Source organism: Triticum urartu, chromosome 2 (assembly GCF_003073215.2).
Source record: "Triticum urartu cultivar G1812 chromosome 2, Tu2.1, whole genome shotgun sequence".
NCBI lineage: Eukaryota > Viridiplantae > Streptophyta > Magnoliopsida > Poales > Poaceae > Triticum > Triticum urartu.
The window spans coordinates 589,695,284-589,720,459 of NC_053023.1; positions in this window are offsets into that span (position 1 = coordinate 589,695,284).

Below are 25,176 nucleotides of genomic sequence, written 5' to 3' on the forward strand. Positions count from 1 at the left end.
TAGCATCGTTGTCGTCTCGCCAATCTTATGCTTCCACGACTATCGCTACCGCTTAGTGATAAAGTAAAGCATTACAGTGCAATTGCATTGCATACAATAAAGCGACAACCATATGGCTCCTACCAGTTGCCGATAACTTGGTTACAAAACATGATCATCTCATACAATAAAATTTAGCATCATGTCTTGACCATATCACATCACAACATGCCCTGCAAAAACAAGTTAGACGTCCTCTACTTTGTTGTTGCAAGTTTTACGTGGCTGCTACGGGCTTAAGCAAGAACCAATCTTACCTACGCATCAAAACCACAATGATAGTTTGTCAAGTTGGTGCTGTTTTAACCTTCGCAAGGACCGAGCGTAGCCACACTCGGTTCAACTAAAGTTGGAGAAACTGTCACCCGCTAGCCACCTTTGTGTAAAGCACGTCGGGAGAACCGGTCTCGCGTAAGCGTACGCGTAATGTCGGTCTGGGCCGCTTCGTCCAACAATACCACCGAACCAAAGTATGACATGCTCGTAAGCAGTATGACTTATATCGCCCACAACTCACTTGTGTTCTACTCGTGCATATAACATCAACACATACAACCTAGGCTCGGATGCCACTGTTGGGGAACGTAGTAATTTAAAAAAAATTCCTACGCACACGCAAGATCATGGTGATGCATAGCAACGAGAGGGGAGAGTGTGATCTACGTACCCTTGTAGACCGACAGCGGAAGCGTTAGCACAACGCGGTTGATGTAGTCGTACGTCTTCACGGCCCGACCGATCAAGCACCGAAACTACGGCACCTCCGAGTTTTAGCACACGTTCAGCTCAATGACGATCCCCGGACTCCGATCCAGCAAAGTGTCGGGGAAGAGTTGTTGGGGAACGTTGCAGAAAACAAAAATTTTCCTACGGTTTCACCAAGATCCATCTATGAGTTCATCTAGCAATGAGTGATCAGATGCATCTACATACCTTTGTAGATCGCGAGCGGAAGCGTTCAAAGAACGGGGATGAGGTAGTCGTACACGACGTGATCCAAATCACCGGAGATCCTAGCGCCGAACGGACGGCACCTCCGCGTTCAACACACGTACGGTCAGCGTAACGTCTCCTCCTTCTTGATCCATCAAGGGGAGAGGAGAGGTTGAGGAAGATGGCTCCAGCAGCGGCACGACGGCGTGGTGGTGGTGGAGCTGCAGTACTCCGGCAGGGCTTCGCTAAGCTCTATGGAGGAGGAGGAGGTGCTGGAGAGGGAGAGGGAGGCACCAAGGCGTGGCTTGAGAGGCCCTCCTTCCCTCACTATATATAGGGAGCCAAGGGGGCGGGGGCGCCGGCCCTAGGAGATCCAATCTCCTAGGGGGCGGCGGCCAAGGGAGGATTCCCTCCCCCCCAAGGCACCTAGGGGGTGCCTTCCCCTTGTGGGACTCTTCCCTTCTTGAACCCTAGGCGCATGGGCCTCTTGGGGCTGGTGCCCTTGGCCCATGTAGGCCAAGGCGCACCCCCTACAGCCCATGTGCCCCCCGGGGCAGGTGGCCCCACCCGGTGGACCCCCGGGACCCTTCCGGTGGTCCCGGTACAATACCGGTGACCCGAAACTTGTCCCGATGGCCGAAACAACACTTCCTATATATAATTCTTTACCTTCGGACCATTCCGGAACTCCTCGTGACGTCCGGGATCTCATCCAGGACTCCGAACAACATTCGGGTTACTGCATATACATATCCCTACAACCCTAGCGTCACCGAACCTTAAGTGTGTAGACCCTACGGGTTCGGGAAACATGTAGACATGACCGAGATGACTCTCCGGTCAATAACCAACAGCGGGATCTGGATACCCATGTTGGCTCCCACATGCTCCTCGATGATCTCATCGGATGAACCACGCTGTCGAGGATTCAAGCAACCCCGTATACAATTCCCTTTGCCAGTCGGTATGTTACTTGCCCGAGATTCGATCGTCGGTATCCCAATACCTCGTTCAATCTCGTTACCGGCAAGTCACTTTACTCATACCGTAATGCATGCTCCCGTGACCAGACACTTGGTTACTTTGAGCTCATAATGATGATGCATTACCGAGTGGGCCCAGTGATACCTCTCCGTCATACGGAGTGACAAATCCCAGTCTTGATCCGTGTCAACCCAACAGACACTTTCGGAGATACCCGTAGTCTACCTTTATAGTCACCCAGTTACGTTGTGACGTTTGGTACACCCAAAGCACTCCTACGGTATCTGGGAGTTACACAATCTCATGGTCTAAGGAAAGGATACTTGACATTGGAAAACTCTAGCAAACAAACTATACGATCTTGTGCTATGTTTAGGATTGGGTCTTGTCCATCACATCATTCTCCTAATGATGTGATCTCGTTATCAATGACATCCAATGTCCATAGTCAGGAAACAATGACTATCTGTCGATCAACGAGCTAGTCAACTAGAGGCTCACTAGGGACATGTTGGTGTCTGTTATTCACACATGTATTACGATTTCCGGATAACAAAATTATAGCATGAATAAAGACAATTATCATGAACAAGGAAATATAATAATAATGCTTTTATCATTGCCTCTAGGGCATATTTCCAACAGTCTCCCACTTGCACTAGAGTCAATAATCTAGTTACATTGTGATGAATCGAACACCCATGGAATTCTGGTGTTGATCATGTTTTGCTCTAGGGAGAGGTTTAGTCAACGGATCTGCTACATTCAGGTCCGTATGTACTTTACAAATATCTATGTCTCCATCTTGAACATTTTCACGAATGGAGTTGAAGCGACGCTTGATGTGCCTTGTCTTCTTGTGAAACCTGGGCTCCTTGGCAAGTGCAATAGCTCCAGTGTTGTCATAGAAGAGTTTGATTGGCCCCGACGCATTGGGTATGACTCCTAGGTCGGTGATGAACTCCTTCACCCAAATTGCTTCATGTGCTTCCTCCGAGGCTGCCATGTACTCCGCTTCACATGTAGATCCCGCCACGACGCTCTGCTTGCAACTGCACCAGCATACTGCCCCACCATTCAAAATATACACGTATCCGGTTTGTGACTTAGAGTCATCCAGATCTGTGTCGAAGCTAGCGTCGACGTAACCCTTTACGACGAGCTCTTCGTCACCTCCATAAATGAGAAACATTTCCTTAGTCCTTTTCAGGTACTTCAGGATATTCTTGACCGCTGTCCAGTGTTCCTTGCCGGGATTACTTTGGTACCTTCCTACCAAACTTACGGCAAGGTTTACATCAGGTTTGGTACACAACATGGCATACATAATAGAACCTATGGCTGAGGCATAGGGGATGACACTCATCTCTTCTATATCTTCTGCTGTGGTTGGACATTGAGCTGAGCTCAATTTCACACCTTGTAACACAGGTAAGAACCCCTTCTTAGACTGATCCATATTGAACTTCTTCAATATCTTATCAACGTATGTGCTTTGTGAAAGACCTATGAGGCGTCTCGATCTATCTCTATAGATCTTGATGCCTAATATATAAGCAGCTTCTCCAAGGTCCTTCATTGAAAAACTCTTATTCAAGTAGGCCTTGATGCTGTCCAAGAGTTCTATATCATTTCCCATCAAAAGTATGTCATCTACATATAATATGAGAAATGCTACAGAGCTCCCACTCACTTTCTTGTAAACGCAGGCTTCTCCATAAGTCTGTGTAAACCCAAACGCTTTGATCATCTCATCAAAGCGAATGTTCCAACTCCGAGATGCTTGCACCAGCCCATAGATCGAGCGTTGGAGCTTGCATACCTTGTCAGCATTCTTAGGATCGACAAAACCTTTCGGCTGCATCATATACAATTCTTCCTTAAGGAAACCATTAAGGAATGCCGTTTTGACGTCCATTTGCCATATCTCATAATCATAGAATGCGGCAATTGCTAACATGATTCGGATGGACTTTAGCTTCGCTACCGGTGAGAAGGTCTCATCGTAGTCAACCCCTTGAACTTGTCGATAACCCTTAGCGACAAGCCGAGCTTTATAGATGGTCACATTACCATCCGCGTCTGTCTTCTTCTTAAAGATCCATTTATTTTCTATGGCTCGCCGATCATCGGGCAAGTCAGTCAAAGTCCATACTTCGTTTTCATACATGGATCCTATCTCGGATTTCATGGCTTCTAGCCATTTGTCGGAATCCGGGCCCGCCATCGCCTCTTCATAGTTCGAAGGTTCACCGTTGTCTAACAACATGATTTCCAAGACAGGGTTGCCGTACCACTCTGGTGCAGAACGTGTCCTTGTGGACCTTCGAAGTTCAGTAGCAACTTGATCTGAAGTTTCATGATCATCATCATTAACTTCCTCTCCAGTCGGTGCAGGCACCTCAGGAACATTTTCTTGAGTTGCGCCATTTTCCGGTTCAAGAGGTAATACTTCATCAAGTTCTACTTTCCTCCCACTTACTTCTTTCGAGAGAAACTCTTTCTCTAGAAAGGATCCATTCTTGGCAACGAAGATCTTGCCTTCGGATCTGAGGTAGAAGGTATACCCAATAGTTTCTTTAGGGTATCCTATGAAGACGCATTTTTCCGACTTGGGTTTGAGCTTTTCAGGTTGAAGTTTCTTGACATAAGCATCGCATCCCCAAACTTATAGAAACGACAGCTTAGGTTTCTTCCCAAACCATAATTCATACGGTGTCGTCTCAACGGATTTTGACGGAGCCCTATTTAAAGTGAATGCGGCAGTCTCTAAAGCATAGCCCCAAAATGATAGCGGTAAATCGGTAAGAGACATCATAGATCGCACCATATCTAATAGAGTGCGATTACGACGTTCGGACACACCATTACGCTGAGGTGTTCCAGGCGGCGTGAGTTGTGAAACTATTCCACATTTTCTTAAGTGTGTGCCAAATTCATGACTCAAGTATTCTCCTCCACGATCTGATCGTAGGAACTTGATTTTCCTGTCACGTTGATTCTCAACCTCACTCTGAAATTCCTTGAACTTTTCAAAGGTCTCAGACTTGTGTTTCATTAAATAGATATACCCATATCTACTCAAGTCATCAGTGAGGGTGAGAACATAATGATAGCCACTGCAAGCCTCAACACTCATTGAACCGCACACATCAGTATGTATGATTTCCAACAAGTCGGTTGCTCGCTCCATTGTTCCTGAGAACGGAGTCTTGGTCATTTTACCCATGAGGCATGGTTCGCACGTGTCAAATGATTCATAATCAAGAGACTCTAAAAGTCCATTTGCATGGAGCTTCTTCATGCGTTTGACACCTATGTGACCAAGGCGGCAGTGCCACAAGTATGTGGGACTATCATTATCAACCTTACATCTTTTGGTACTCACATTATGAACATGTGTAGCATTACGTTCGAGATTCATAAAGAATAAACCATTCACCATCGGAGCATGACCATAAAACATATCTCTCATATAAATAGAACAACCATTATTCTCGGATTTAAATGAGTAGCCATCTCGAATTAAACGAGATCCCGATACAATGTTCATGCTCAAAGCTGGCACTAAATAACAATTATTAAGGTTTAAAACTAATCCCGAAGGTAAATGTAGAGGTAGCGTGCCGACGGCGATCACATTGACCTTGGAACCATTCCCGACGCGCATCGTCACCTCGTCCTTTGCCAGTCTCCGCTTATTCCGCAGCTCCTGCTTTGAGTTACAAATGTGAGCAACTGCACCGGTATCAAATACCCAGGAGCTACTACGATTACTGGTAAGGTACACATCAATTACATGTATATCACATATACCTTTTGTTTTGCCGGCCTTCTTGTCCGCTAAGTATTTGGGGCAGTTCCGCTTCCAGTGACCACTTCCCTTGCAATAAAAGCACTCAGTCTCGGGCTTGGGTCCATTCTTTGGCTTCTTCCCGGTAGCTTGCTTGCCGGGCGCGGCAACTCCCTTGCCGTCCTTCTTGAAGTTCTTTTTACCCTTGCCCTTCTTGAACTTAGTGGTTTTATTGACCATCAACACTTGATGTTCCTTCTTGACTTCTACCTCTGCTGATTTCAGCATTGCAAATACCTCAGGAATGGTCTTTTGCATCCCCTGCATATTGAAGTTCATCACAAAGCTCTTGTAGCTTGGTGGAAGCGACTGGAGGATTATGTCAATGACCGCGTCATCCGGGAGATTAACTCCCAGCTGAGTCAAGCGGTTATGTAACCCAGACATAGTGAGTATGTGCTCGCTGACAGAACTATTTTCCTCCATCTTACAGCTGAAGAATTTGTCGGAGACCTCATATCTCTCGATCCGGGCATGAGCTTGAAAAACCATTTTCAGCTCTTCGAACATCTCATATGCTCCATGTCTCTCAAAACGCTTTTGGAGCCTCGGCTCTAGGCTGCAAAGCATGCCGCACTGAACGAGGGAGTAGTCATCAACACGTGTCTGCCAAGCGTTCATAACGTCTTGGTTCTGTGGGACGGGAGCGTCACCTAGCGGTGCTTGTAGGACATATTCTTTCTTGGCAGCTATGAGGATGATCCTCAGGTTCCGGACCCAGTCCGTATAGTTGCTGCCATCGTCTTTCAGCTTGGTTTTCTCTAGGAACGCGTTGAAGTTGAGGACTACGTTGGCCATTTGATCTACAAGACATATTATAAATATTTTAGACTAAGTTCATGATAATTAAGTTCATCTAATCAAATTATTCAATGAACTCCCACTTAGATAGACATCCCTCCTGTCATCTAAGTATAACATGATCCGAGTTAACTAGGCCGTGTCCGATCATCACGTGAGATGGACTAGTCAACATCGGTGAACATCTTCATGTTGATCGTATCTTCTATACGACTCATGCTCGACCTTTCGGTCTTCTGTGTTCCGAGGCCATGTCTGTACATGCTAGGCTCGTCAAGTCAACCTAAGTGTTTGCATGTGTAAATCTGTCTTACACCCGTTGTATGTGAACGTTTAGAATCTAACACCCGATCATCACGTGGTGCTTCGAAACAACGAACTGTCGCAACGGTGCACAGTTAGGGGGAACACTTTCTTGAAATTATTATGAGGGATCATCTTATTCACTACCGTCATTCTAAGTGAACAAGATGCAAAAACATGATAAACATCACATGCAATCAAATAATAAAAGTGACATGATATGGCCAATATCACATAGCTACTTTGATCTGCATCTTGGGGCTCCATGATCATCTTGTCACCGGCATGACACCATGATCTCCATCATCGTGTCTCCATGAAGTTGCTCGCCAACTATTACTTCTACTACTATGGCTAACGCGTTTAGCAATAAAGTAAAGTAATTTACATGGCGTTTCTCAATGACACGCAGGTCATACAAAAAAATAAAGACAACTCCTATGGCTCCTGCCGGTTGTCATACTCATCGACATGCAAGTCGCGATTCCTATTACAATAGCATGAACATCTCATACATCACATATATATCATTCATCATTCATCACAACTTTGGCCATATCACATCACAAAACACTTGCTGCAAAAACAAGTTAGACGTCCTCTAATTGTTGTTGCAAGTTTTACATGGCTGCAATAGGGTTCTAGCAAGAACGTTTTCTTACCTACGTGAAACCACAACGTGATTTGTCAACTTCTATTTACCCTTCATAAGGACCCTTTTCATCGAATCTGCTCCAACTAAAGTAGGAGAGACAGACACCCGCCAGCCACCTTATGCAACTAGTGCATGTTAGTCGGTGGAACCGGTCTCACGTAAGCGTACGTGTAAGGTTGGTCCGGGCTGCTTCATCCCACAATACCGCTGAAGCAAGATAAGACTAGTAGCGGCAAGAAAGTTGACAACATCTACGCCCACAACAAATTGTGTTCTACTCGCGCAAGAAGAACTACGCATAGACCTAGCTCATGATGCCACTGTTGGGGAATGTTGCAGAAAACAAAAAATTTCCTACGGTTTCACCAAGATCCATCTATGAGTTCATCTAGCAACGAGTGATCAGATGCATCTACATACCTTTGTAGATCGCGAGCGGAAGCGTTCAAAGAACGGGGATGAGGTAGTCGTGCACGACGTGATCCAAATCACCAGAGATCCTAGCGCCGAACGGACGACACCTCCGCATTCAACACACGTACGGTCAGCGTAACGTCTCCTCCTTCTTGATCCAGCAAGGGGAGAGGAGAGGTTGAGGAAGATGGCTCCAGCAGCAGCACGACGGCGTGGTGGTGGTGGAGCTGCAGTACTCCGGCAGGGCTTCGCTAAGCTCTATGGAGGAGGAGGAGGTGTTGGAGAGGGAGAGGGAGGCACCAAGGCGTGGCTTGAGAGGCCCTCCTTCCCTCACTATATATAGGGAGCCAAGGGGGGGGGGGCGCCGGCCCTAGGAGATCCAATCTCCTAGGGGGGCGGCGGCCAAGGGAGGATTCCCTCCCCCCCAAGGCACCTAGGGGGTGCCTCCCCCTTGTGGGACTCTTCCCTTCTTGAACCCTAGGCGCATGGGTCTCTTGGGGCTGGTGCCCTTGGCCCATGTAGGCCAAGGCGCACCCCCTACAGCCCATGTGGCCCCCCGGGGCAGGTGGCCCCACCCGGTGGACCCCCGAGACCCTTCCGGTGGTCCCGGTACAATATCGGTGACCCGAAACTTGTCCCGATGGCCGAAACAGCACTTCCTATATATAATTCTTTACCTCCGGACCATTCCGGAACTCCTCGGGATGTCCGGGATCTCATCCGGGACTCCGAACAACATTCGGGTTACTGCATATACATATCCCTACAACCCTAGCGTCACCGAACCTTAAGTGTATAGACCCTACGGGTTCGGGAAACATGTAGACATGACCGAGAAGACTCTCCGGTCAATAACCAACAGCGGGATCTGGATACCCATGTTGGCTCCCACATGCTCCTCGATGATCTCATCGGATGAACCACGATGTCGAGGATTCAAGCAACCCCGTATACAATTCCCTTTGCCAGTCGGTATGTTACTTGCCCGAGATTCGATCGTCGGTATCCCAATACCTCGTTCAATCTCGTTACCGGCAAGTCACTTTACTCGTACCGTAATGCATGATCCCGTGACCAGACACTTGGTTACTTTGAGCTCATAATGATGATGCATTACCGAGTGGGCCCAGTGATACCTCTCCGTCATACGGAGTGACAAATCCCAGTCTTGATCCGTGTCAACCCAACAGACACTTTCGGAGATACCCGTAGTCTACCTTTATAGTCACCCAGTTACGTTGTGACGTTTGGTACACCCAAAGCACTCCTACGGTATCCGGGAGTTACACGATCTCATGGTCTAAGGAAAGGATACTTGACATTGGAAAACTCTAGCAAACGAACTATACGATCTTGTGCTATGTTTAGGATTGGGTCTTGTCCATCACATCATTCTCCTAATGATGTGATCTCGTTATCAATGACATCCAATGTCCATAGTCAGGAAACCATGACTATCTGTCGATCAACGAGCTAGTCAACTAGAGGCTCACTAGGGACATGTTGGTGTCTGTTATTCACACATGTATTACGATTTCCGGATAACACAATTATAGCATGAATAAAGACAATTATCATGAACAAGGAAATATAATAATAATGCTTTTATCATTGCCTCTAGGGCATATTTCCAACAAGAGTTCCGTCAGTACGACGGCGTGGTGACGATCTTGATGTACTACCGTCGCAGGGCTTCGCCTAAGCACCGCTACAATATTATCGAGGATTATGGTGGAAGGGGGCACCGCACACGGCTAAGAATATGATCACGTGGATCAACTTGTGTGTCTAGGGGTGCCCCCTGCCCCCGTATATAAAGGATCAAGGGGAGGAGGCCGTCCGGTCCCTCTTGGCGCGCCAGGAGGAGTCCTCCTCCTAGTAGGAGTAGGACTCCTACTAGGAGGGGGAAGGAAGTGGGGAGGGAGAAGGAAGGGGGGGGGACGCCCCCCCTCTCCTAGTCCAATTCGGACCAGGGGGGAGGAGGCGCACGGCCCACCCTGGCTGCCCCTCTCTCTCTCCACTAAGGCCCATATGGCCCATTACTTCTCTCGGTAGGGTTCCAGTAACCCTCTGGCTCTCCGGTTTTCTCCGAAATCACCCAGAACACTTCCGGTGTCCGAATATAGCCGTCCAATATATCAATCTTTATGTCTCGACCATTTCGAGACTCCTCGTTATGTCCGTGAGCACATCCGGGACTCCGAACTAACTTCGGTACATCAAAACTCATAAACTCATAATATAACTGTCATCGAAACCTTAAGCGTGCGGACCCTACGGGTTCGAGAATAATGTAGACATGACCGAGACACGTCTCCGGTCAATAACCAATAGCGGAACCTGGATGCTCATATTGGCTCCTACATATTCTACGAAGATCTTTATCGGTCAGACCGCATAACAACATACGTTGTTCCCTTTGTCATTGGTATTTTACTTGCCCGAGATTCGATCGTCGGTATCTCAATACCTAGTTCAATCTCGTTACCGGCAAGTCTCTTTACTCGTTTCGTAATACATCATCTCGCAACTAACTCATTAGTTGCAATGCTTGCAAGGGTCATGTGATGTGCATTACCGAGAGGGCCCAGAGATACCTCTCCGACAATCGGAGTGACAAATCCTAATCTCGAAATATGCCAACCCAACATGTACCTTTGGAGACACCTGTAGAGCTCCTTTATAATCACCCAGTTACGTTGTGACGTTTGGTAGCACACAAAGTGTTCCTCCGGCAAACGGGAGTTGCATAATCTCATAGTCATAGGAACATGTATAAGTCATGAAGAAAGCAATAGCAACATACTAAACGATCGGGTGCTAAGCTAATGGAATGGGTCATGTCAATCACATCATTCTCCTAATAATGTGATCCCGTTAATCAAATGACAACACATGTCTATGGTTAGGAAACATAACCATCTTTGATTAATGAGCTAGTCAAGTAGAGGCATACTAGTGACGTTTGCTTTGTCTATGTATTCACACAAGTATTATGTTTCCGGATAATACAATTCTAGCATGAATAATAAACATTTATCATGATATAAGGAAATAAAATAATAACATTATTATTGCCTCTAGGGCATATTTCCTTCAAGTTCGGCGATGGACTCGCTACGGCAGCAACGGCGGAGACGATACCATTGATGGCGGCGGAGACCAGCGACTGGAGGCGGTTGGCGACGAGGAGGACGATCCGGAGACCCAGGGAGGCAGAGCAGGCTGAGCGCGGGCGAAGAGGTTCGGAAAGTTTTCCAATTTTTGGCCCGTGGGTATATATAGCCTGACCCTGTCGGTGTGACCGAGTGGAACAACTCGGTGGCACCGAGATGCATAATTGCAAGCAGTTACTGCAACTCGGTGTGACCGAAAAGTTCAAATCAGTTGCACCGAGATTAAAAACCTAGATCGACTTAGTGATCTCGGTATGACCGAAATGGATGAATCGGTCAGACCGAAACGCACAAAGAAGTTTTGGAAGTTTAAGTCTATGACGAATCGGGGACTCCGAGTGCTCCTCACACAGAGTGGTTCGAATCTGACTTGATCAAACTTTGTGATGCAACATGAATAGAGTTTGAGACGAGAAGAGCATATATAGCTAGAGAAGGTTCTTAGGCATTCTTGTCCATCCACTTGGCAAGAGAAAAAGAAACCAACTAATCAAAACAACAAGTGGATGTCCTCGAATGAGTAAATTATGCAACCAACATGCTCACACAACAAAATGACAAATGAAATATGTGGTAAAGCATGCACAACCAATTCTAGCATCTATCAAGCAATTGGCGATGACTAGGTCATCTATATAGGAGTATATTGACTTAGGAGTCAAATTAGAACATTTGATCATAGGTCATACTCATCGTTTAAGCACAAGTGGGGTTACCACTTTTACATAAAGCATTGTTGTGTTCACATCATTAGAGTTGCTTTAGCTCAATTCTTAGAGTAAAGCTCCCCCTAGATGTGAGATCCCCCCTAAGAGGGATAAACTAACCTTGGGTTTTGTTGATGATGACTTCATTTAGGTGTTGAAGATGTGGATGCTCTAAGTTGATGTAGATCATCCGGAGCTATCCTTTGGAGTGAGTTGCACTTTCAATACCTACACGGGTTAGTCCCACAAGGAACAAACAAGGATATCCATAGACATAGAGTGATGCACACACAAGATGATGTCTATAAGAGCATTAGGTTACCTTGTCCCTTGTCTTACCAACAAGAGGGTTTGTGATTCCTTGAACTAGTGCAAGATGTGGAAGTTGATTGCACTTGTTCTTGCCAAAATGATAAGAGTGAAGTATGTTGGCGGAGCCACCCTCAAGAACTCTCTAGTTCTTCTTCTTCGGGATCCACACCATCTTGATGGGAATCCTCGGAGTTGTAGTTGTACTTGATGAAGTGGAACTTGATGTAGTCTTGGGAACCCACTTGACCAAGGCCTTAGGAGCTTCTTCAAATGCATCAATTTCCTCTTGAAGCTTGTCCTTGCCTTTTTCCTTGTGGTCTTGTGGTGGAAGATCATCTTGAGCTTGTGTCCCTTTGAAAGAAGTAGGATCATACTTCTCTTGTTGAGGAACAAACTTCGTCTTGGGGTATTGATCTTCTTCCCACTCAACTCCATTGTCATTGAACTTTCGTTCAAAACCAATACCTTGGTTCTTCCGGTGCCTTCCTTGCTTGCGTACAATTTCCTCGAATTGCTTACTCCCGACAAGGCTCTTGTAAACACCTTTCTCTATGATTCCCTTCAATAAGCTATTTTCTTGCTCAAGTGTAACTTGGCTAAGAGAATCATTAGTGGAATCAAGAGAACTACTAGAAGCAACAATATTGGATTTAGCATGATTATTGTTACTACTAGAGGAAGAATCCTTCTTGTTCTTGTTACTAGACTTGACTTGAGGCATGTAAGTGGATAAGAGTAAACACTTGGCAATGTAAGAAGAAATTTTCTTGCGAAGATCATCATTGATTGCCTTTAAGAACTCATGCTCTTGCTCAAGATTGAGCTTCTCAAAACGTAATTTCTCATGAGTCCTTAACAGTTCTCGATGATCTCCTAAGATAGTTTCATGAACTAACTTAAGAGTGTTTAGTTCTTTAGTTAGAAACTCAATCTTCTCCTTATCATTGTCATTCGTTTTATCTTGATTAGCATGATTAATTGATGTTTCATCATAGTATTCATCACTAGAGTTGTCAACAAGTAAATCAGCATCACCTAACAAGTCTTTGTCATCTTCATCACTATTGAAATCAACATACTCAGGGTATGATACCTTTGGACCTTTGGCCATGAAGCATCTTCCAATTCCTTCATTTGGTGAATCAAATATGTCATAGGAGTTGGTTGACACGAGTGCTAGACCGGCAACACCTTCATCTTGAGTATATTCGGAGTCGGAGTGATAGCTTCTCTCGGAGTGATTGTCGGAGTCGGAGCCGGATACCCATTCACCAACATGAGCTTGATGTCTTCGTTTTGTGTAGCTCCTTGATGACTTGTCCTTCCTTTCCGAATCCTTGCTTCTCCGAGAGGGTCTTCGTTCATAACGATCATCCCTACTCCTTCTCTCCCTCAATGGTGATTCTTCTCTTCTACTTCTTCTTTTGGGAGAATCTTCTCTTCTCTTGTAGGGGGTCGTACACTCATTGGAGTAGTGTCCGGGTCTTCCACAATTGTAGCAGTTTCGCTCTCGACTAGAAGATCTTTTGTCATTGTAGGACCTTGATTTGGAACTTCTCTCTTTGCTTCTACTCTTGTAGAACTTGTTGAAGTTCTTCACCATTAGGCTCAATTCTTCATTGAAGGTGTGTTTCTCACTTGATGATGTGGGAGCTTCACATGAGGCTTTGTAAGCACCACTTGACTTGTTATGGAGCTCCTCCTTATCCTTGAGTGACATCTCATGAGCAACAATTCTTCCAATGACTTCCATTGGCTTGAGATCTTTGTAATTTGGCATCATTTGGATCAATGTGCATACGGTATCATATTTTCCATCCAAGGCTCTTAGGATCTTCTTGATGATGAATTTGTCGGTCATCTCTTCACTTCCTAAGCCGACAATTGAAGGAAATATGCCCTAGAGGCAATAATAAAGTTATTATTTATTTCCTTATATCATGATAAATGTTTATTATTCATGCTAGAATTGTATTAACCGGAAACATAATACATGTGTGAATACATAGACAAACAGAGTGTCACTAGTATGCCTCTACTTAACTAGCTCGTTAATCAAAGATGGTTATGTTTCCTAACCATGAACAAAGAGTTGTTATTTGATTAACAAGGTCACATCATTAGTTGAATGATCTGATTGACATGACCCATTCCATTAGCTTAGCACCTGATCGTTTAGTATGTTGCTATTGCTTTTTCTTCATGACTTATACATGTTCCTATGACTATGAGATTATGCAACTCCCGTTTGCCTGAGGAACACTTTGGGTGCTACCAAACGTCACAACGTAACTGGGTGATTATAAAGGAGTACTACAGGTGTCTCCAAAGGTAGATGTTGGGTTGGCGTATTTCGAGATTAGGATTTGTCACTCCGATTGTCGGAGAGGTATCTCTGGGCCCTCTCGGTAATGCACATCACATACGCCTTGCAAGCATTGCAACTAATGAGTTAGTTGCGGGATGATGTATTACAGAACGAGTAAAGAGACTTGCCGGTAACGAGATTGAACTAGGTATTGGATACCGACGATCGAATCTCGGGCAAGTAACATACCGGTGACAAAGGGAACAACGTATGTTGTTATGCGGTCTGACCGATAAAGATCTTCGTAGAATATGTAGGAGCCAATATGGGCATCCAGGTCCCGCTATTGGTTATTGACCGGAGACGTGTCTCGGTCATGTCTACATTGTTCTCGAACCGTAGGGTCCGCACGCTTAACGTTACGATGACAGTTATTATGAGTTTATGCATTTTGATGTACCGAAGGTTGTTCGGAGTCCCGGATGTGATCGCGGACATGACGAGGAGTCTCGAAATGGTCGAGACATAAAGATTGATATATTGGAAGCCTATGTTTGGATATCGGAAGTGTTCCGGGTGAAATCGGGATTTTACCGGAGTACCGGGAGGTTACTGGAACCCCCCGGGAGCTAAATGGGCCTTGGTGGGCTTTAGTGGAAAGGAGAAAGGGGCAGCCCAAGGTGGCTGCGCGCCTCCCCCCTCCCCTAGTCCTATTAGGACTAGGAGAGGTGGCCGGCCCCCCTCTCTCTCTCCCCCCCGAGGAATCCTATTCCAACTAGGATTGGGGGGGGGGAATCCTACTCCCAGAGGGAGTAGGACTCTCCTGCGCCCTCCTCCTTGGTCGGCCAGCCCTCCCCCTTGGATCCTTTATATACAGGGGCAGGGGGCACCTCTAGACACACAAGTTGATCATTGAGATCGTTTCTTAGCCGTGTGCGGTGCCCCCTACCACCATATTCCACCTCGATCATATCGTTGTAGTGCTTAGGCGAAGCCCTGCGTCGGTAGAACATCAAGATCGTCACCATGCCGTCGTGCTGACGGAACTCCTCCCCGAAGCTTTGCTGGATCGGAGCCCGGGGGTCGTCATCGAGCTGTACGTGTGCTAAGATCTCGGAGGTGCCGGAGTAATGGTGCTTGGATCGGTCGGATCGGGAAGAAGACGTACGACTACTTTCTCTACGTTGTGTGATCGCTTCCGCAGTCGGTCTGCGTGGGTACATAGACAACACTCTCCCCCCTCGTTGCTGTGCATCACCATGATCTTGCGTGTGCGTAGGAATTTTTTTGAAATTATTGCGTTCCCCAACAACAATCTCATTTGTGATAAGAGCAAGCCTAGAGTACATTTCAGCGACACCTTCACCATCCTTCATTTTGAACTTGTCAAGTTGACTTTGAAGCACATACAAGTTGGATTCCTTGACGGAGTCGGTACCTTCGTGCATATCAACCAAAGTATCCCAAATTTCCTTTACATTCTCAAGACGGCTGATTTTGTTGAATTCTTCGGGGCACAATCCGTTGAAGAGGATATCACAAGCTTGAGCATTGTATTTTAGCATCTTCAACTCTTCCGCGGTAGCTTCACAGTTCGGTTCTCTCCCATCAAAGAATTCACCTTGCAAGCCAATACACACAATAGCCCAAACAGCGGGGTTATGTCCAAGAATATGAATTTTCATCTTACGCTTCCAACTAGCAAAACTAGTGCCATCAAAGTAAGGACCTCTACGGTGGTAATTTCCCTCGCTAGATGCCATACTCTCCTAGGTTGTGAAACCAAGGCTATGACCACCAAAAGCTATGGAAATCAAAGCAAATGGAGACCAAAGCTCTGATACCACTTGTAGGATCGAAAGTATGTCTAGAGGGGGGGGGGGTGATTAGACTACTTGACCAAATAAAAATTTAGCCTTTTCCCAATTTTAGTTCTTGGCAGATTTTAGCAACTTTCGACAAGTCAGCAATCTTAACACAATTCAAGCAAGCATGCAAAGAGTATATGAGTAGCGGAAAGTAAAGCATGCAACTTGCAAGAATGTAAAGGGAAGGGTTTGTAGGATTCAAACGCAATTGGAGACACGGATGTTTTTGTCGTGGTTCCGATAGGTGGCGCTATCGTACATCCACGTTGATGGAGACTTCAACCCACGAAGGGTAACGATTGCGCGAGTCCATGGAGGGCTCCACCCACGAAGGGTCCACGAAGAAGCAACCTTGTCTATCCCACCATGGCCATCGCCCAACGAAGGACTTGCCTCACTAGCGGTAGATCTTCACGAAGTAGGCAATCTCCTTGCCCTTACAAACTCCTTGGTTCAACTCCACAATCTTGTCGGAGGCTCCCAAGTGACACCTAGCCAATCTAGGAGACACCACTCTCCAAGAAGTAACAAATGGTGTGTTGATGATGAACTCCTTGCTCTTGTGCTTCAAATGATAGTCTCCCCAACACTCAACTCTCTCTCACATGATTTGGATTTGGTGGAAAGAAGATTTGAGTGGAAAGCAACTTGGGGAAGGCTAGAGATCAAGATTCATATGGTAGGAATGGGATATCTTGGTCTCAACACAAGTGTAGGTGGTTCTCTCCCAGAAAAAGTAAGTTGGAAGTGTAGGTTTGTTCTGATGGCTCTCTCCACGAATGAGGAGGTGGTGGAGGGGTATATATAGCCTCCACACAAAATCTAACCGTTACACATAACTTCCCAAACTCGGTGGGACCGAATGGTTAAACTCGGTCGGACCGATTCAGCAAAGCTAGTGACTGTTAGGGTTTTCGGTGGGACCGACATGCAACTCGGTAGGACTGATATGATTAGGGTTAGGTCATAACGTAATCTCGGTGAGATCGATTACACAAACTCGGTGAGACCGATTTTGTTAATAAGCTAACCAGAGAGTTGGTCAGGTAAACTCGGTGGGACCGATCGCTCATTTCGGTGAGACCGAAACGTTACGAAGGGAAAACAGAGAGTTTACATTGCAATCTCGGTGGGACCGATCGCTCATCTCGGTGAGACCGAAATGTTATGAAGGGAAACAGAGAGATTACAACCCCATCTCGGTGAGACCAAGATCCCTATCGGTGAGACCGATTTGCCTAGGGTTTGTGGCAGTGGCTATGACATTTGAAACTTGGTGGCACCGGATAGAAAGAATCAGTGGGGCCCAGTTTGACTTTTGGTTTAGGTCATATGTGGATGTGAGAAAGTAGTTGAGGGTTTTGGAGCATATCACTAAGCATTTTGAGCAAGAACCTCATTAAGCAACACCTCATCCCTCCTTGATAGTATTGGCTTTTCCTATAGACTCAATGTGGTCTTGGATCACTAAAATGGAAAATGTAGAGTCTTGAGCTTTGAGCTTGAGCCAATCCTTTGTCCTTAGCATTTTGAGGGGTCCACTTTTCTCATGCATGCCATGCCAATCATTGAGCTTTCCTGAGATATTAATCTTGAAATAGCATTAGCTCAATGAGCTATATGTTGTTAGGAATTACCAAAACCACCTAGGGATAGTTGCACTTTCAGATATTAATCTTGATATGTCGCAACTTATTGATGATGCTACTTCTACTATGAATGATATTTATGGTGATGTTATGATACGTCTCCAACGTATCTATAATTTTTGATTGTTCCATGCTATTATATTATCTATTTTGGATGTTTAATGGGATTTATTATGCACTTTTATATTATTTTTTGGGACTAACCTATTAACCGAAGGCCCAGTGCAAATTGCTATTTTTTTTTGCCTATTTCAGTGTTTCGCAGAAAAGGAATATCAAACGGAATGAAACCTTCACGAGGATCGTTTTTGGAACAAACGCAATCCAGGAGACTTGGAGTGGACGTCAAGGAAGGAGCGAGGAAGCCACGAGGCAGGAGGGCGCGCCCCCACCCTTGTGGGCCCCTCGCAGCTCCACCGACCTACTTCTTTCGCCTATATATACTCACATACCCTGAAAACATCCAGGAGCACCACAAAACCCTATTTCCACCGCCGCAACCTTCTGTACCCATGAGATCCCATCTTTGGGCCTTTTCTACCGCTCCATCGGAGGGGGAATCGATCACGGAGGGCTTCTACATCAACACCATAGTCTCTCCGATGATGTGTGAGTAGTTTACCACAGACCTTCGGGTCCATAGTTATTAGCTAGATGGCTTATTCTCTCTCTTTGGATCTCAATACAAAGTTCTCCTCGATTCTCTTGGAGATCTATTCGATGTAATTCTTTTTGCGGTGTGTTTGTCGAGATCCGATGAATTGTGGATTTATGATCAAGATTATCTATGAACAATATTTGGTTCTTCTCTAAATTCTTTTCTGCATGATTTAAATATCTTTTCAAGTCTCTTTGAATTATCAGTTTGGTTTGGCCTACTAGATTGATCTTTCATGCAATGGGAGAAGTGCTTAGCTTTGGGTTCAATCTTGTGGTGTCCTTTCCCAGTGACAGCAGGGGCAGCAAGGCACGTATTGTATTGTTGCCATCGAGGATAAAAAGATGGGGTTTATATAATATTGCTTGAGTTTATCCCTCTACATCATGTCATCTTGCCTAATGCGTTACTCTGTTCTTATGAACTTAATACTCTAGATGCATGCTGGATAGCGATCGATGTGTGGAGTAATAGTAGTAGATGCATAATCGTTTCGGTCTACTTGTCACGGACCTGATGCCTATATACATGATCATGCCTAGATATTATCATAACTATTCGCTTTTCTATCAATTGCTCGACAGTAAGTTGTTCACCCACCGTAGAATATGCTATCTTGAGAGAAGCCACTAGTGAAACCTATGGCCCCCGGGTCTATTCTCCATTATATTATTTTCCTGTCAACTAGTTATTTTTGTCAACGTTTATTTTGCAATCTTTACTTTTCAATCTATACAACAAAAATACCAAAAATATTTATCTTATTATCTTTATCAGATCTCACTTTTGCAAGTGGCCGTGAAGGGACTGAGAACCCCTTTATCGCGCTGGTTGCAAGGTTCTTGATTGTTTGTGCAGGTATGAGGGATTTGCGTGTAGTCTCCTACTAGATTGATACCTTGGTTCTCAAAAACTGAGGGGAATACTTACGCTACTTTACTACATCACCTTTCCTCTTCAAGGGAAAACCAACGCATGCTCAAGAGGTAGCAAGAAGGATTTCTGGCGCCGTTGCCGGGGAGATCTACGCACAAGTCAAGACATGCCAAGTACCCATCACAAACTCTTATCCCTCGCATTACATTATTTGCCATTTGCCTCTCGTTTTCCTCTCCCCCACTTCACCGTTGTCGTTTTATTCGCCTCTTTTCCATTCGCCCTTTTCCCGTTTGTCTTTTTTTGATTGCCTCTTGTTTGCTTGTGTGTTGGATTGTTTGCCGCGATGGCTCTGCCAAAAAGCATTGATCCTCACCTTAGAAGGTTGGAAGAAATTGAAAACAACGTTAGAAGTTTTATGTCCTTGCAGTTTGAGCATAATAATTTCTTCAAAAACGAGCTTAAAGAACAAAAAAGTTGTATGGAGTACATGAATAAAGAGCTCGATGATATGTCTAAATAATTCTATGGTTTGAAATCTCAGTTCGCTCATCTTGAAAACTTAATAGCCCAAATTTCGGATAAGCAGGCCACCTTAGTTAATAAGATGGCCGCCAAACCGGAAGAGCTAGAGGGTAATAATGATGAAGATCTAAAAGTGATTGATGTGTCCCCTATTAAATCTTTGTTTTCCAATATGAATATTGATAAAGATGGGACTAGAGATGAGTCAACTTTAGTTAAAAGGCGTCCCAATGATTCGGAGTTTTTAGATCTTGATGCAAAAATTGGTAAAAGTGGGATTGAAGAGGTCAAAACTTTACATAGCAACGAACCCACTATTTTTGATTTCAAGGAATTTAATTATGATAATTGTTCTTTAATATATTGTATTTCCTTGTTGCAATCCGTGTTAAATTCTCCTCATGCTTATAGTCAAAATAAAGCTTTTACCAAACATATCGTTGATGCCTTAATGCAATCTTATGAAGAGAAACTTGAATTAGAAGTCTCTATCCCTAGAAAACTTTATGATGAGTGGGAACCTACTATTAAAATTAAGATTAAAGATCATGAGTGTTATGCTTTATGTGATTTGGGTGCTAGTGTTTCCACGATTCCAAAAACTTTTTGTGATCTGCTAGGTTTCCGTGAATTTGATGATTGTTCTTTAAATTTGCATCTTGCGGATTCCACCATTAAGAAACCTATGGGAAGAATTAATGATGTTCTTATTGTTGCAAATAGGAATTATGTGCCCGTAGATTTCATTGTTCTTAGATTGCAATCCTACTTGTTCTATTATTCTTGGTAGACCTTTCCTTATAACGATTGGTGCAATTATTTATATGAAAGAAGGAAATATTAGATTCCAATTTCCATTAAGGAAGGGCATGGAACACTTTCCTAGGAAGAATATTAAATTACCTCATGAATCTATTATGAGAGCCACTTATGGATTGCATACCAAAGATGATAATACCTAGATCTATTCTTGCTTTTATGCCTAGCTAGGGGCGTTAAACGATAGCGCTTGTTGGGAGGCAACCAAATTTTATTTTTGTTTCTTGTTTTTTGTTCCTTCTTAGTAATAAATTAATCATCTATCCTCTGTTATGATTGTGTTTTTATGTTTTAATTAGTGTTTGTGCCAAGTAAAGCCTTTAGGATCTTCTTGGATGATTGTTGTTTGATCTTGCTGAAAAAACAGAAAGTATGCGCTTACGAGAATAATTTTCATTTTTAATCAGAGAGCTATAAAATAATGATTCCAATTGCAGTAGATCAATATAAAAATTATTTAGGTCGTCCTAATTTGGTAGAATTTTTGGAGTTACATAAGTATTTGAAACCTACAAATTACTACAGACTGTTCTATTTTTGACAGATTCTGTTTTTCGTGTGTTGTTTGCTTATTTTGATGAATCTATGGCTAGTATCAGGGGGTATGAACCATACATAAGTTGGAATACAGTAGGTTTAACACCAATATAAATAGATAATGAGTTAATTACAGTACCTTGAAGTGGTGGTTTGTTTTCTTATACTAACGGAGCTCATGAGATTTTCTGTTGAGTTTTGTGTTGTGAAGTTTTCAAGTTTTGGGTAAAGATTTGATGGATTTTGGAATAAGGAGTGGAAAGAGCCTAATCTTGGGGATGCCCATGGCACCCCAAGGTAAAATTCGAGGACAACCAAAAGCCTAAGCTTGGGGATGCCCCGGAAGGTGTCCCCTCTTTCGTCTTCGTCCATCGGTAACTTTACTTAAGGCTATATTTTTATTCACTACATAATATGTGTTTTGCTTGGAGCGTCTTGTATGATTTGAGTCTTCGCCTTTTAGTTTAACACAATCATCCTTGCTGTACACACCTTTTTGAGAGACACACATGAATCGGAATTTATTAGAATACTCTATATGCTTCACTTATATCTTTTGAGGTAGATAATTTTGCTCTAGTGCTTCACTTATATCATTTTAAGAGCACAGTGGTGGTTTTATTTTATAGAAATTATTGATCTCTCGTGCTTCACTTATATCATTTTGATAGTCTTTTAGAACAGCATGGTAATTTGCTTTGGCTATATAATTAGTCATAATATGATAGGCATCCAAGATGAGCATAATAAAAACTTTCATATAAAGTGCATTGAATACTATGAGAAGTTTGATACTTGATGATGGTTTTGAGATATGAAGATGGTAATATTAGAGTCATGCTAGTTGAGTAGTTGTGAATTTGAGAGATACTTGTGTTAAAGTTTGTGATTCCCGTAGCATGCATGTATGGTGAACCGTTATGTGATGAAGTCGAAGCATGATTTATTTATTGATTGTCTTCCTTATGAGTGGCAGTCGGGGACGAGCGATGGTCTTTTCCTACCAATCTATCCCCCTAGGAGCGTGCACGTAGTACTTTGTTTCGATAACTAATAGATTTTTGCAATAAGTATGTGAGTTTTTTATGACTAATGTTGAGTCCATGGATTATACGCACTCTCACCCTTCCACCATTGCAAGCATCTCTAGTACCGCGCAACTTTCGCTGGTACCATAAACCCACCATATATCTTCCTCAAAACAGCCACCATACCTACCTATTATGGCATTGCCATAGCCATTCCGAGATACATTGCCTTGCAACTTTCCACTGCTCCGTTTATTATGACACGCTTCATCATTGTCATATTGCTTTGCATGATCATGTAGTTGACATCGTATTTGTGGCAAAGCCACCGTTCATAATTCTTTCATACATGTCACTCTTGATTCATCACATATCCCGGTACACCGCCGGAGGCATTCACATAGAGTCATATTTTTGTTCTAGTATCGAGTTGTAAGTAAATAAAAGTGTGATGATCATCATTATTAGAGCATTATCCCAGTGAGGAAAGGATGATGGAGACTATGATTCCCCCACAAGTGGGGATGGGACTCCGGAAAAAAATATATATATAAAAAAAGAGGCCATAAAAAAGAGAAAAGTCCCAAATAAAAAAAGAGAGAAGGGGCAATGCTACTATCCTTTTACCACACTTGTGCTTCAAAGTAGCACCATGATCTTCATGATAGAGAGTCTCCTATGTTGTCACTTCCATATACTAGTGGGAATTTTCATTATAGAACTTGGCCTATATAATCCAATGATGGGCTTCCTCAAAATTCCCTAGGTCTTCGTGAGCAAGCAAGTTGGATGCACACCCACTTAGTTCCTTTTTGAGCTTTCATACACTTATAGCTCTAGTGCATCCATTGCATGGCAATCCCTACTCACTCACATTGATATCTATTGATAGGCATCTCCATAGCCCGTTGATACGTCTAGTTGATGTGAGACTATCTTCTCCTTTTTGTCTTCTCCACAACCACCATTCTATTCCACCTATAGTGCTATATCCATGGCTCACGCTCATGTATTGCGTGAAGATTGAAAAAGTTTGAGAACGTCAAAAGTATGAAACAATTGTTGGCTTGTCATCAGGGTTGTGCATGATTTAAATATTTTGTGTGGTGAAGATAGAGCATAGCCAGACTATATGATTTTGTAGGGATAACTTTCTTTGGCCATGTTATTTTGAGAAGACATAATTGCTTAGTTAGTATGCTTGAAGTATTATTATTTTATGTCAATATTAAACTTTTATCTTGAATCTTTTGGATCTGAACATTCATGCCAAAATAAAGAGAATTACTTTGAAAATTACGTTAGGAAGCATTCCACATCAAAAAAAAAATCTGTTTTTATCATTTACCTACTCGAGGACGAGTAGGAATTAAGCTTGGGGATGCTTGATACGTCTCCAACGTATCTATAATTTTTGATTGTTCCATGCTATTATATTATCTGTTTTGGATGTTTAATGGGCTTTATTATGCACTTTTATATTATTTTTGGGACTAACCTATTAACCGAAGGCCCATTGCAAATTGCCATTTTTTGCCTATTTCAGTGTTTCACAGAAAAGGAATATCAAACGGAATCCAAACGGAATGAAACCTTCGCGAGGATCGTTTTTGGAACAAACGCAATCCACGAGACTTGGAGTGGACGTCAAGGAAGCAGCGAGGAAGCCACGAGGCAGGAGGACACGCCCCCACCCTCGTGGGGCCCTCGCAGCTCCACCAACCTACTTCTTCCACCTATATATACTTATATACCCTGAAAACATCCAGGAGCACCACGAAACCCTATTTCCACCACCTCAACCTTCTGTACCCGTGAGATACCATCTTGGGGCCTTTTCCGGCGCTTCGCCGGAGGGGGAATCAGTCACGGAGGGCTTCTACATCAACACCATAGCCTCTCCGATGATGTGTGAGTAGTTTACCACAGACCTTCGGGTCCATAGTTATTAGCTAGATGGCTTCTTCTCTCTCTTTGGATCTCAATACAAAGTTCTCCTCGATTCTCTTGGAGATCTATTCGATGTAATTCTTTTTACCGTGTGTTTGTCGAGATCCAATGAATTGTGGGTTTATGATCAAGATTATCTACGAACAATATTTGGTTCTTCTCTAAATTCTTTTATGCATGATTTAAATATCTTTTCAAGTCTCTTCAGATTATCAGTTTGGTTTGGCCTACTAGATTGATCTTTCTTGCAATGGGAGAAGTGCTTAGCTTTGGGTTCAATCTTGCGGTGTCCTTTCCCAGGGACAGCAGGGCAGCAAGGCACGTATTGTATTGGTTCCATCGAGGATAAAAAGATGGGGTTTATATCATATTGCTTGAGTTTATCCCTATACATCATGTCATCTTGCCTAATGCGTTACTCTGTTCTTATGAACTTAATACTCTAGATGCATGCTGGATAGCGGTCGATGTGTGGAGTAATAGTAGTAGATGCTGAATCATTTCGGTCTACTTGTCACAAACGTGATGCCTATATACATGATCATGCCTAGATATTCTCATAACTATTCGCTTTTCTATCAATTGCTCGATAGTAATTTGTTCACCCACCATAGAATATGCTATCTTGAGAGAAGCCACTAGTGAAACCTATGGCCCCTGGGTCTATTCTCCATTATATTATTTTCCTGTCAACTAGTTATTTCTGTCGCCGTTTATTTTGCAATCTTTACTTTTCAATATTTACAACAAAAATACCAAAAATATTTATCTTATTATCTTT